This window comes from Pygocentrus nattereri, chromosome 22 (genome assembly GCF_015220715.1).
Source record: "Pygocentrus nattereri isolate fPygNat1 chromosome 22, fPygNat1.pri, whole genome shotgun sequence".
NCBI lineage: Eukaryota > Metazoa > Chordata > Actinopteri > Characiformes > Serrasalmidae > Pygocentrus > Pygocentrus nattereri.
The window spans coordinates 239494-255046 of NC_051232.1; the positions used below are offsets into that span (position 1 = coordinate 239494).

Here is a 15553-nt window from a genome sequence, read left to right on the forward strand (position 1 = left end):
CTTTCTACGACGGACACAGAGCAGCAATTTGTCCATCTTCTTTTCTCAGTGAGGTTCTTCTTGATCAGCTGCACATCCTTTCAGACCCACAGCGCTGAGTGGTCTTCTCACATGGACAGAAACACCTGTGGATGTTTTCAGATCTGAAGCAGCTTGATGTTCTCCTCTCTCTCAGAGATCAAAGCTTTCAGTGCTGTTTATCTGATGGGGGCAGTTCTGGGGTCGACCAGCTCTTCCAGGTGGTTGTTAGGAGCCACATTTTCTCTGGAGCTTTTGAACTCATTTCCCTCATTGACTTTCTCCCTCCTTACACAAGTGGGTTGCCTGATGACCAAGCCTCTCAGAAATATCTGTTATCGGTTTGTAAAACAGCGAAGTTTTAACCTGACCAGTGATTCCAACAGCACTTCTAAAACATCTTAAACCATCAAAAGTCCCAAAAAACCAGTAAACACTGGCAGAAGCTCCTAATGATGAAGCAGATAGACGTCAGACTGGTTGGTAAAGAACGTGCAGTTTGTTCTGGTTCTCTAATCATAAAGTTAATAAGATGCAATATTTCATTATGTAAAAAAGCTGTTTTCATTACTAACTACGGTATTTACTGTCCTGGGCTCTGTTCTGGGCTCTGTCCACCTTAGCTGGCGGATAATGAATCTGCAGTTTGTTCTAGCCCATTTAAGAGTGCCGGGTCAGCTCTATTCTGACCTGGACACTCGCCAAACACACAGCCCCAGCGTCGGCTATTCAGAGTGTCACGCACACAAACACACTTTCGCAATCCCATGGACACCAGCGGCTACTCCAGGTTTATTATTAATTATTATTCAGTTTTTTAGGAAGCCAATATGTAAGCCTAGTCCTGCCAGATACAAGAAACAAAAACCTGCCATTTCTTTCGAAATCTCTAAATTCTGATCTATTTCCTCAAAATAATGACTTAGTATGTCAGTCATAATTTAATCAAAATTCTGACTGTTGAAATAATAATAATAATAATAATAATAATAATAATGACACCGTCTCAAAGTACTGACTTTATATCTCAAACTTTTGTCCTAGCATCTTACAGCAATGACCCATTTTCCCTGAATTATGACATGACAAAATAATAGACTATCTCAAAATATTCACTTACTACCTTGAAATAAGTAGTTATTTCAAGACACTAAGTCAAAATTGTGATAAAACTTTTGACTTAGCAACTCAAACTAATGCCTTATTTTCTCTGGATTTTGACTTAAGTCAAAATAGTTACTTGTTTCCTCAGAATTCAAAGTTATTTCTTGGAATTACTACTTACTGTTGCAAACTTTTAAATTAGCATCTCAAATGTATTTTCTCAAAGTTTTGATTTATGTCAAAATAATTACTTATTTCCTCAAAATTCCAGTGTGACAAGCCAACCTAACTACTTTCATTTTTCAAATATTGACTTATCTTGAAATAACAACTTATATTATCAAAATACTGACTTAGAATCTTAAAAGAGTCACTTATCTTCTCAAACTCAGACTTCACACTCAAACTGAATTTGACTTTTGTCAAAATCATCACTAAATACTCACAATACTGACTTGTCTTGAAATAATCACTTATTTTATCACAATATTGGCCTAAAACCTTTCAAGTAATGACTCCTTAACTCAAGCTTTTAACTTAGCTTCTTAAACTAATTACATATTTTCTCAGAATATTGTTTATCATGTCTAAATAATGACTTATTCTTTCAAAATATTGACTCATTCTCTTGAAAAGGCTTTCCGGTCAGCACACAGTCATAGCAGAGCTGGATGAAGTCGGCCAGTCAAATGGCCATTAAGGCTCCATTAAATGTGAAGAGGAATGACCACTGAATAACGTCAGAGAGGGAGAGGCTTATACTGCAATGAGCTGACACTGATTTCAGACGTCCACCAAGGCCTTAAAGAGGGGCCGCAAAGACACGATGACACACCAATAACAGACTTACAGCCTGTTTCTACGGCCGTGAACAGAGCACTGTCCACTTTAAACCACACAAGAACCACAGCTTCCCCCAAAATTTCATCATAACACTCATAACACCCCCTTCCCTCATCGCTCACACCTGTGGAGTAGACCGTGGAATGGAACATAAGCACGAAGCCACTATAAACACATCTAATAGAACCCAACTGACTCAAACCAAGGACTACTGACTTATTTTCTCAGAATTTTGACTTACTGGGTCAAACTAATTACATATTCCCTCAAAATTCCAGTGTGTCATGTCAAAATAATGACTTATTATCAAAGTGCTGACTTAGTATCTTGACTTATTGTCTCAAACTTTTGCCATAGTAACTCAAACAAAAGGCTAATTTTCTCTGAATGGTGACTTAATATTTCAAAATAATGACTTATTTCCTCAAAATAATAACTTATTGTCTCAAAATTACTTCTTGGAATCACTACTTACTGTCACAAACCTTTAAATCAGCATCTCAGACTACTGACTTGGTTCTCAAAGTTTTGACTTACTATGTCTAAATATTTACTATGACAAAATAATGACTCACCTATTCAAAATATTGACTAATTATTATTATTAATTATTAAGTGACCCTTATTAGTCCCACAACGCGGAAATTCCACCTTTGCATTTAACCCATCCGTGCAGTGAAACACCACATACACACTAGTGAGCACACACACTAGGGGGCAGTGAGCACACTTGCCCGGAGCGGTGGGCAGCCCTATCCACGGCGCCCGGGGAGCAATTGGGGGTCAGGTGTCTTGCTCAAGGACACCTCAGTCATGGACTGTCAGCCAAGGGGATTGAACTGGTCGACCTTCCGGTCACAGGGCTGGTTCCCTGACCTCCAGCCCATGACTGCCCCCAATTACCTTGAAATAATGACCGATTTTCTCTAGCGTTTGATTTATCATGTCAAAATTAAGATTTTTTTTTTCTGAATTTTGTTTTATTATATCAAAATAATTGCTTAATGACTCAAAAGTCTAGTGTGTCATATCAAACTAATGACGTACCTTTTTAAAACATCTTGAATTAAAGACTTATTTTCTCAAAGTACTGATTTAGAATGTTGCATGTCATTTTGGGCTGTTGCTGGGAGTCTGTGAGGGAATCACAACTGCGTTCATATGAAAAATCTCGCTTAAGGGTTTGCAGTCCTGCCTGCAAGCTGTATGTGATGACTCGTGGGTAGAAACTGCCAATACTATCACTGTAATGCGTCAGTGTAATGCGTCAGTGTAATGCGTCATTGTAATGCGTCACTGTAATGCGTCACTGTAATGCGTCACTGTAATGCATCACTAATGTGTCACTGTAATGCGTCACAGTAATGTGTCACTGTAATGCATCACTGTAATGGGTCACTGTAATGCATCACTGTAATGCGTCACTGTAATCTGTCACTGTAATGCGTCACTGTAATGCATCACTGTAATACATCAGTGTAATGCGTCACTAATGCGTCACTGTAATGCGTCTCTGTAATGCATCACTAATGCGTCACTGTAATGCGTCACTGTAATGCATCACTGTAATGTGTCACTGTAATGCGTCACTGTAATGCATCACTGCAATATGTCACTGTAATGCGTCAGTAATGCATCACTAATACATCACTGCAATATGTCACTGTAATGCGTCACTGTAATGTGTCACTGTAATGCATCACTGCAATATGTCACTGTAATGTGTCAGTAATGCATCACTAATACATCACTGCAATATGTCACTGTAATGCATCACTGTAATGCGTCACTGTAATGCATCACTGCAATATGTCACTGTAATGCATCACTGTAATGCGTCAGTAATGTATCACTGCAATATGTCACTGTAATGCGTCAGTAATGCATCACTAATACATCACTGCAATATGTCACTGTAATGCATCACTGTAATGCGTCACTGTAATGCATCACTGCAATATGTCACTGTAATGCATCACTGTAATGCGTCAGTAATGTATCACTGCAATATGTCACTGTAATGCGTCAGTAATGCATCACTAATACATCACTGCAATATGTCACTGTTATGCGTCACTGTAATGCATCACTAATGCATCACTGCAATATGTCACTGTATTGCGTCAGTAATGCATCACTAATACATCACTGCAATATGTCACTGTAATGCGTCACTGTAATGCGTCACTGTAATGCATCACTGCAATATGTCACTGTAATGCGTCAGTAATGCATCACTAATACATCACTGCAACATGTCACTGTAATGCATCACTGCAATATGTCACTGTAATGCATCACTGTAATGCGTCAGTAATGCATCACTGCAATATGTCACTGTAATGCGTCACTGTAATGCATCACTGCAATATGTCACTGTAATGAGTCAGTAATGCATCACTAATACATCACTGTAATGCGTCACTGTAATGCATCACTAATGTGTCACTGTAATGCGTCACTGTAATGCATCACTGTAATGCGTCACTCTAATGTGTCACTGTAATGCGTCACTGTAATGCGTCACTGTAATGCGTCACTGTAATGCATCACTGCAATATGTCACTGTAATGCGTCACTGTAATGCGTCAGTGTAATGCGTCATTGTAATGCGTCACTGTAATGCGTCAGTGTAATGTGTCATTGTAATGCGTCACTGTAATGCGTCACTGTAATGCGTCCCTGTAATGCATCACTAATGTGTCACTGTAATGCGTCACTGTAATGCAGCACTGTAATGCGTCACTGTAATGCGTCACTGTAATGCATCACTGTAATGCGTCACTGTAATCCGTCACTGTAATGCATCACTGCAATATGTCACTGTAATGCGTCAGTAATGCATCACTAATACATCACTGCAATATGTCACTGTAATGCGTCACTGTAATGTGTCACTGTAATGCGTCACTGTAATGCATCACTGCAATATGTCACTGTAATGCATCAGTAATGCATCACTAATACATCACTGCAATATGTCACTGTAATGCGTCACTGTAATGCGTCACTGCAATATGTCACTGTAATGCGTCAGTAATGCATCACTAATACATCACTGCAATATGTCACTGTAATGCGTCACTGTAATGTGTCACTGTAATGCGTCAGTAATGCATCACTAATACATCACTGCAATATGTCACTGTAATGCATCACTGTAATGCGTCAGTAATGTATCACTGCAATATGTCACTGTAATGCGTCACTGTAATGCGTCACTGTAATGCATCACTGTAATGTGTCACTGTAATGCATCACTAATGCATCACTGCAATATGTCACTGTAATGCGTCACTGTAATGCATCACTGCAATATGTCACTGTAATGCGTCACTGTAATGCGTCACTAATACATCACTGCAATATGTCACTGTAATGCGTCACTGTAATGTGTCACTGTAATGCGTCACTGTAATGCGTCACTGTAATGCATCACTGCAATATGTCACTGTAATGCGTCAGTAATGCATCACTAATACATCACTGCAACATGTCACTGTAATGCATCACTGCAATATGTCACTGTAATGCATCACTGTAATGCATCAGTAATGCATCACTGCAATATGTCACTGTAATGTGTCACTGTAATGCATCACTGCAATATGTCACTGTAATGCGTCAGTAATGCATCACTAATACATCACTGTAATGCGTCACTGTAATGCGTCACTGTAATGCATCACTGCAATATGTCACTGTAATGTGTCACTGTAATGCGTCACTGTAATGCATCACTGCAATATGTCACTGTAATGCGTCAGTAATGCAGCACTAATACATCACTGCAATATGTCACTGTAATGCATCACTGTAATGCATCACTGCAATATGTCACTGTAATGCGTCAGTAATGCATCACTAATACATCACTGCAATGTCACTGTAATGCATCATTGTAATGCGTCACTGTAATGCATCACTGCAATATGTCACTGTAATGCATCACTGTAATGCGTCAGTAATGCATCACTGCAATATGTCACTGTAATACATATTCTGCTGCTGTTCTTAGCACTAGCACTGAAAACTAGCTTTAGCATTGCTGGATCAATAAAACTCAGTCTGATTTTTTTCCATTGTCATTTAAAAAATGTGAATAAATAGAATATTTGTTATATTTATTTAGACATTTAGTTATTTTTATATATGAAGTATGTACTAAACAGTATAGTGGCCTGCAGTATAGTAGTAGCACAGTGTAGTAGCTTGTAGCTATTTTGGAGGGCTAGTGTGAAAACATTCACCTATTTAACATTCAAGCTTGGAATTAATGTTTTCAACAAAATAAATCCCAGATAAGATAAAAGGGATGAAATCGCCCTAATATACTCGTCCTGGCTTAGCTAATGCTTAGCGGGAGTCATTTGAAAGGTAGTATTTGCATCACTTGCTTGACATCCTCCATGTTTTTATGGTCTTTTCTCCATGATCATCTGGAAAATACTGAATAAACTGTAAATATGAAGTTCTGAATTTGGCTGTTGGACAAATTTACTGTCAACAGCAGCTTTTGTGGGCAAAAGATTTGAAAGTTAGGAGCCGTTTTATTTTCCATTAAAGTAAAATCCACCTGGCCTATATGTTTAAAACGACTGTAAAACGCTTGGACTTTTCACCTTCGCAGGTTCACAATGATTAACTGGTGGGAAACCAACAACAATGGGGGAAAACTGTTAGAAGTGCCTAGAATTCTAAAATATTAATATCTAATAAATGGTGATCAAATCTCAAGGCAGAAAAATGATCTTAATCAAATCATTCGTTAAACTGGTCCTAAAATCGTCTCATTTCCCCCAACAATGCTAGAAATGTTCATATTTAGTGTCTGTTTTATTTTAGAAGTTATTAATGAAAATTAAGTAACATTCACTTAGTATGACAAGTGTTTCCAAACTTTTGACAGTATTTAGCCATTAGATTGTCCCCTCTGTGCCACCACTGACACACAAGCTAAATGCTAACAGGGGGGCAACAGGTGCAGGTGAATGCTTATAGTCCATTAATCATCATCGAGCAGCCGAGTGCTGAGTCCTCCTTTATTCTGCGTCTCCACTAGTGATTAAATCAGGACTGGATTTCCTGACACGCCACTCGTCACAGGCAACACCACCCCACTCGTTTTACACACCAGCGGCGTAGCTGCAATGACACTTGGGCACCGTCCCATTTCTCCTTTTCACCCCTACCCCTTGTTTTCAGGTGTCGCCCCTTGTTCCTGAGCTACAGGGCAGTGGTTGAGATCTTCCTCTAAAATGAGCCCCTCTAATAAAAGAGCATCACTTCATTAACAGCTACTAGCGCCGCTCTGTAGGCGACCCTGCCCGTCTGCAGGGACAGCAGAGGAGTGGAAAGTTCAGCTCCTCACTGCTGGGCTTTAGTTACATTTAGGGATCAGACGCCTTCAAAGAGGGGGGCAGTTATTTATTATCACCCCCCCTAATTCTTCAGTGATATGAAGCTGAAGTCAGAGATTCTCCAGATTCTTGAGAATTTTCCCGGTCCACCTTAAATGGAGCAGCAGTTACATTCTGGAGCCTCAGGTGTCAGAACTGCTTGACTATTTAAGGTGGAACGGGAGAGTTAGCTAGCTGGCTATGAGACGTTAGCATGCTATTAGAGATTTTTTTATGCTTGTTATGAAGAAAAACGACCAGAATCCACTGAAACCACATTAAACTGAGATCAGGCAGGGATTACTGTGATTTTAACAGAGGAAATTCCCACATTTGTGGGTTTCTCTGGTCTCTTGTCCTCCGTCTCGCCGGTTTATCTGTTTTTCTCATATCTGTCTGTTTGGAGTCTCTGAAGAACCTCCGTTTGGAGGGTCATGTAGCCCCAACACGTCACCCCACCCCTCCATCTCAACCAGAATCAGGACCCCCATCCCAAGAAGTGAACGCGCAAAACAGAGGGGTAGGGCTCAGTGGGAGGGGCGAGTGGTGAGATGGGACTGGGCCTTAAAGGGGGGGTCAGGTTGTTGCTTTGGGGGGCTCATGACAGCCTTCATAATCAGAGAGAAAAACCCACGATTGTCAACGTCACTTCAAATAAAGCCATGAGGGTCCAAGACCGCTGCGCCGTCGCGTTCATCCTCCCAGTTTTTCTTTAGATCAATAGGTGGGGTGTGCTGGCCTCCAAGTGATGCCGCCTGGGCCCCCAGGTGCCCCCGCAGCCATGCCACACATGCACACCTGATAATAAGCTTCCCGGTGCAACTGCGTCAGCATCTGGTTTCCTCTAGGATAATCTCAGGGAAAAGGAAGCCAGCAGGAAGTCTTTTACACTCCAATTACCTCATCCATCCTAAACCAGTGTCGCCTGTTAGAATTTATTCATAACAAGGCCGCAAGAAGCCCAACACACATTCCTTTACAACTGAATGGTCAGTTATTTAACCTAACCTGGCTCAAATTGCCAGATTAGGAATGTTAATGTTCCATGAGAATTACATAAACATATATTTTAGCCAAAATTAGTGAATAATGTGGTTGCGTTAAAATATCAATTGATACTCCAAATGTAATTGAGTGCCCCATGCTCCACCCACATCTATGCCCTTTTATAGCAACTGTTGCTAGGGCGGTCAAGCTTTAGAAACTGGGACCTGATTTAGTCGAATGATCAACCACAGCGTAGTTAGTTTAGAGTTCCAGTTCAAAACGCTATGCTAGCTCATCTGTTGCAGCCAACTGAAACATTAAATTAGCCACTATGCTAACATTAGCATTAGCAACATCCGAACAGCTGGACCTTCGAGACGCAAAGAATAAAACGCAATTTGAAACGAATTAGACACTCAAAATGTAGGCATTTTCTCAGAGGTCGCGCTAGTCTTTCGCATTAGGCCGAACGGGATTGCTGACTGTAAAGCCCTTGTGGGCGGAGCTTAAACTGATCAGCTGACCCCAATGCAACCCAGATTATGATGGAATCTAATCTGACTTTACCAGTGAGAAACGATTAACCCCAAATGTCCTAATACATTTTCTCAGTGTGCTGTTTCTTCAACAGTGTCCACTGTGTTTGGACTTATCCTTCCTTAGTGGCATTCGCTCTGTTATGCTGACCTGCTGGGCTAAAACTTGGCGAATGCACTCAGGAGGTCACACGGGGTTCCAGTAATCGGCCGCATTACCGGAATGCGCACAAGTCTTAGCCTTAGTCTTAGATTTTACACCAAAAACGCTGCCAAAGCGCACAAAGCTCTGATGATGATTTGAAGATCTAACAGCCTTTACAGCCAAACTCCCAGTGCTGAATGAAGATGTACAGTGTTGGATTAATGTATACAGTGATAAAGCATCACATACAGGTGTTAAAATACCTTCACTGCTCTCCTCAAAGCTTCATTAAAAGTCTTGTAAAAGTATTGAAATCCAGCTGGATAAATGGTTAATTGCTGTTAATTCAGTGCTGTAAATTCAGCAGTGCAGTTGTTAATTCAGGGCTGTAAATTCAGCAGTGCAGCTGTTAATTCAGGGCTGTAAATTCAGCAGTGCAGCTGTTAATTCAGTGCTGTAAATTCAGCAGTGTACCTGTTAATTCAGTGCTGTAAATTCAGCAGTGCAGCTGTTAATTCAGTGCTGTAAATTCAGCAGTGTAGCTGTTAATTCAGTGCTGTAAATTCAGCAGTGCAGCTGTTAATTCAGTGCTGTAAATTCAGCAGTGTAACTGTTAATTCAGTGCTGTAAATTCAGCAGTGTAGCTGTTAATTCAGTGCTGTAAATTCAGCAGTGCAGCTGTTAATTCAGTGCTGTAAATTCAGCAGTGTAGATGTTAATCCTGTACTGTAAATTCAGCAGTGCAGCTGTTAATTCAGTGCTGTAAATTCAGCAGTGTAGCTGTTAATTCAGGCTGTAAATTCAGCAGTGTAGCTGTTAATTCAGTGCTGTAAATTCAGCAGTGCAGCTGTTAATTCAGTGCTGTAAATTCAGCAGTGTAGCTGTTAATTCAGGCTGTAAATTCAGCAGTGTAGCTGTTAATTCAGTGCTGTAAATTCAGCAGTGTAGCTGTTAATTCAGTGCTGTAAATTCAGCAGTGCAGCTGTTAATTCAGTGCTGTAAATTCAGCAGTGTAGCTGTTAATTCAGTGCTGTAAATTCAGCAGTGTAACTGTTAATTCAGTGCTGTAAATTCAGCAGTGTAGCTGTTAATTCAGGCTGTAAATTCAGCAGTGTAGCTGTTAATTCAGGGCTGTAAATTCAGCAGTGTAGCTGTTAATTCAGTGCTGTAAATTCAGCAGTGCAGCTGTTAATTCAGTGCTGTAAATTCAGCAGTGTAGATGTTAATCCTGTACTGTAAATTCAGCAGTGCAGCTGTTAATTCAGTGCTGTAAATTCAGCAGTGTAGCTGTTAATTCAGGCTGTAAATTCAGCAGTGTAGCTGTTAATTCAGTGCTGTAAATTCAGCAGTGCAGCTGTTAATTCAGGGCTGTAAATTCAGCAGTGTAGCTGTTAATTCAGGCTGTAAATTCAGCAGTGTAGCTGTTAATTCAGGCTGTAAATTCAGCAGTGTAGCTGTTAATTCAGTGCTGTAAATTCAGCAGTGCAGCTGTTAATTCAGTGCTGTAAATTCAGCAGTGTAGCTGTTAATTCAGGCTGTAAATTCAGCAGTGTAGCTGTTAATTCAGTGCTGTAAATTCAGCAGTGTAGCTGTTAATTCAGTGCTGTAAATTCAGCAGTGCAGCTGTTAATTCAGTGCTGTAAATTCAGCAGTGTAGCTGTTAATTCAGTGCTGTAAATTCAGCAGTGTAGCTGTTAATTCAGGCTGTAAATTCAGCAGTGTAGCTGTTAATTCAGTGCTGTAAATTCAGCAGTGTAGCTGTTAATTCAGGGCTGTAAATTCAGCAGTGTAGCTGTTAATTCAGGGCTGTAAATTCAGCAGTGTAGCTGTTAATTCAGTGCTGTAAATTCAGCAGTGCAGCTGTTAATTCAGTGCTGTAAATTCAGCAGTGCAGCTGTTAATTCAGTGCTGTAAATTCAGCAGTGTAGCTGTTAATTCAGGGCTGTAAATTCAGCAGTGCAGCTGTTAATCCTGTACTGTAAATCCAGCAGTGTAGCTGTTAATTCAGTGCTGTAAATTCAGCAGTGTAGCTGTTAATTCAGTGCTGTAAATTCAGCAGTGTAGATGTTAATCCTGTACTGTAAATCCAGCAGTGTAGCTGTTAATTCAGTGCTGTAAATTCAGCAGTGTAGCTGTTAATTCAGGCTGTAAATTCAGCAGTGCAGCTGTTAATTCAGTGCTGTAAATTCAGCAGTGTAGCTGTTAATTCAGTGCTGTATATTCAGCAGTGTAGCTGCTTATTCAGTGCTGTAAATTCAGCAGTGCAGCTGTTAATCCTGTACTGTAAATTCAGCAGTGTAGCTGTTAATCCTGTATTGTAAATTCAGCAGTGTACATTCAACACAGCAGCTGTAAATTCAGTACTATACATTCACCACAGTAGCTGTAAATTGAGTATTGTACATTCAACACAATAGCTAAACTCAGTACAGTACATTTAACACAGTAGCTGTAAATTCAGTACTGTACATTCAACACAATAGCTGTAAATTCAGTACTGTTCATTCACCACAGTAGCTGTAAATTCAGTATTGTACATTCAACACAATTGCTATACTCAGTACTGTACATTCAACACAGCAGCTGTTAATTCAGTACTGTACATTCACCACAGCAGCTGTAAATTCAGTACTGTACATTCAGCACAATAGCTAAACTCAGTACTGTACATTCAACACAGTAGCTGTAAATTCAGTACTGTACATTCACCACAGTAGCTGTAAACTCAGTACTGTACATTCAACACAGTAGCTGTAAATTTAGTATTGTACATTCAACACAATAGCTAAACTCAGTACTGTACATTCAACACAGTAGCTGTGGATTCAGTAATGTACATTCAACACAATAGCTGTAAATTCAGTACTGTACATTCAACACAATAGCTATACTCAGTACTGTACATTCAATTCAGCAGCTGTAAATTCAGTACTGTACATTCACCACAGTAGCTGTAAATTCAGTACTGTACATTGAACACAATAGCTGTAAATTCAGTACGGTACATTCACCACAGTAGCTGTAAATTCAATATTGTACATTCAACACAATAGCTAAACTCATTACTGTACATTTAACACAGCAGCTGTAAATTCAGTACTGTACATTCAACACAATAGCTGTAAATTCAGTACTGTACATTCAACACAATAGCTATACTCAGTACTGTACATTCAATACAGCAGCTGTAAATTCAGTACGGTACATTCACCACAGTAGCTGTAAATTCAGTACTGTACATTCAACACAATAGCTATACTCAGTACTGTACATTCAATAAAGCAGCTTTAAATTCAGTACTGTACATTCACCACAGTAGCTGTAAATTCAGTATTGTACATTCAACACAATAGCTAAACTCATTACTGTACATTTAACACAACAGCTGTTAATTCAGTAGTGTACATTCAACACAGCAGTTGTAAACTCAGTACTGTACATTCACCACAATAGCTGTAAATTCAGTACTGTACATTCACCACAGTAGTTGTAAATTCAGTACTGTACATTCAACACAATAGCTAAACTCAGTACTGTACATTCACCACAGCAGCTGTAAATTCAGTAGAGTACATTCACCACAGCAGCTGTAAATTCAGTAGAGTACATTCACCACAGCAGCTGTAAACTCAGTACTGTACATTCACCACAGTAGCTGTAAATTCAGTACTGTACCTTCAACACAATAGCTAAACTCAGTACTGTACATTCACCACAGTAGCTGTAAATTCAGTAGAGTACATTCACCACAGCAGCTGTAAACTCAGTACTGTACATTCACCACAGTAGCTGTAAATTCAGTACTGTACATTCAACACAATAGCTAAACTCAGTACTGTACATTCACCACAGTAGCTGTAAATTCAGTACTGTACATTCAACACAGCAGCTGTTAATTCAGCACTGCAGATTCAATATCTCGGTGCTAATTCCATACTGCATGCACTGATCCAACACTGGAGGTTCGTCAGCGGATGAGTGGCATTTCAGATCCGTTTCTAGCCTCTACTGCTGGCGTGTAAATGGCCCCTGGTCAGTAAAGCTTAAGCGCTGTCCAGACTTCACTCCTCTGGTCAATCGGTCCATTAACCAGCTCTCCTGAGATCTCAGGAGACAGACCTGCCGTAGCTCTGAAGCCACAGGAGAGACTCCCACAGTGCTGTTTACTGAACACCTCAAAAACATGGTTCTTCAAGGTTCTTCTTGACATTGTGACAATAGCCTTTTTGTTGCTATCTAGAACTATTTTCAAAAAGGTTCTACATAGAACAAACACATTCTCCATCAGTCAAAATAATGATTTCATTCTACAAAGAACCATTCAGGCAGACCATAGTTCTTTGAGTGTTCATGGATCTAAATAGAACCTTTAGTCTTTCCTAAAGAACCCGTAAAAACACCCTTTTTCTCCTGTTTCACAAGCTTGACACTGTAACAATAGCAGAACCACATTTGATGCTATGTAGAACTATATATAACACATTCCTCCATCAATCTGAAGAACAACTAAGCATGAAATGGTTCTATGTAGAACTCATGGCTCTAAATAGAACCATTTCCTTTATTGAAGAACCGTTATAGAAAAATCTTTTTTTTTCTATCATTACAAGCTTGACATTGTAACAGCAGAAGAACACTTTTTGGTGCTATACAGAACCATATTCAAATAAGGTTCCATATAGCACCGTATACAACACATTCTCAATCTCCATCAATCTGAAGAACCAATTCACCATGCCAAGAACCATCTGAATGTGAGTGGTCCTGGAACCACTGTCCTTCCTAAAGAACCATTGAAGAACCTCCTTTATCAGGAGCCTATATAGCACCAAAAAAGTTCTTCTGTTGACACAAGTTTGGCATCGTAAGAACAGCGGAACCCTTTTGGAGCCATATTCCAAAATGGTCTATATTGAACCATAAACAACACATTCTCTGTCAATCTAAAGAACCAGTTCACCATGCAAAGAAACTGGTTCTACATAGAACCATAAGCTCCATATAGCATCAATCTGCAGAACCATTTCACCATGCAGAGAACCACTGAAGCATGAGCATTCATGGAACCACTGTCCTTATTAACAAACCACTGAAGAACCATCTTTATTAGGAGTCTATATAGCACCAGATCAAGTTCTTCCACATTCACGTTTGACATCGTAAGAACAGCAGAACCCTTTTTGTTAAACAGAACTATATCCAAAAAGGTTCTATATAGAAGCAAATATGACACATTATCCATCAATCTAAAGAACCAATTCACCATGCAAGGAACCATTTAAACACGAAAATGGTTAAACATAGAACGTATGGTTCTAAAGAGAACTAATCCCTCTACTAAAGAACCCTTGAAGAACATCTTTTGAAGAGCGCTCAGGAACTGTCTGCGGACTGTCATAGAATCACTGTGTTCCTGCTGTTCTACTCCTGTAGTGGAACCTAACAGAGAACCACAGGAACTAGATTATTAATGTTCTGACGAAGGGCAGGGGCAGCTTTAGCTGCGCTCGCGCTGGCACTGTCCCTGCCTTGGCTTCTAGCTGAAGCGGACTAAAGCAGCTCGCGCCACCGGCGAGATCTTACCGTGTCCGCACGCGCTGCAGAGTCCCGCTGCAGTTCCTCTCGCGCTCCTCCCCGCGCGATCCACACAGAGCTTCGGCGGCCAGAAAACAACAACAACAACAATAATAATAATAATAATAATAATAACAATAATAATAATTAATCAGAAAATAAAAATAATGACGGTGATCAAACCAGAAAGAGCGCGCTCACCTGCGCGAGACCGAGCTCAGACTATGGGAGCAGCTCCGCGCGATCAGCAAACCTACCCCCCCCACCCCCCCACCCCTCACCCCCCACCCACCACCCCCTCTCTCTCTCTCTCTCTCTCTCTCTCTCTCTTTCTCTGTGTCTCTCCCAGCTTCTCTCTCTCTCTCTCTCTCTCTCTCTCTGTCTCTCCCAGCCTCCCTCTCTCTCTCTCTCTCTCTCTCTCTCTCTCTCTCTCTCCCAGCCTCTCTCTCTCTCTGTCTCTCTCTCTCTCTCTCTCTCTCTCCCCCTCTCTCTCCCAGCCTCTCTCTCTCTCTCTCTCTGTCTCTCCCAGCCTCTCTCTCTCTCTCTCTCTGTCTGTCTCTCTCTCTCTCTCTCTCTGTCTCTGCAGTCACTGTGCGCGAGCAGCAGCAGTAGGAGGAGGAGGAGTCGGCGCGAGATCCCGTTTGTTTTCGCTGCTGGATTGAGATGCTGATGGAGCGTGCGCGAGCTCGCAGGAGAAGGGGGGGAGGGGGTAGTGTGCAGGGTGGGTAAGCGATGGCGTCACGCGCGTGACAGTGTGGGTCCAGGAATGCGCGCGCGCTTTTAGTACGAGCCGGAATCCAGCGGAGGCTCGCGGTAGCCATAGCAACGCGGGAGAAAGGGGTGGCGGTCACAAGGGCTGGAGGAAGGTCGTGCACGCGCGGAGCGTCGCAATAAAGGAGCGGCATCATCAGAGAGATGAAGAGAAAACAGAGATAAGTCTACTGTCC

At 40.9% G+C, this 15553-nt stretch overlaps 1 protein-coding gene across 11 annotated transcripts in view; it reads right to left on the reverse strand.

Moving 5' to 3' along the window:
* Window positions 1-14864, reverse strand: part of sorbs2a (sorbin and SH3 domain containing 2a) — a 156247-nt gene extending 141383 nt beyond the window's left edge. For 9 of the 11 annotated variants that reach the window (XM_017686421.2, XM_037532850.1, XM_037532848.1 and 6 more), the window contains exons 1-2: window positions 14808-14864; window positions 14616-14685 (exon numbers count right to left, since the gene is read on the reverse strand). The gene's annotated coding sequence lies outside the window, so the exon portion shown is untranslated. Of the gene's footprint in view, window positions 1-14615; window positions 14686-14807 lie in introns of those variants that run through there. The other 2 variants (XM_037532845.1, XM_037532847.1) reach the window with 2 other exon arrangements.
* Window positions 14865-15553: the final 689 nt, after the last annotated feature.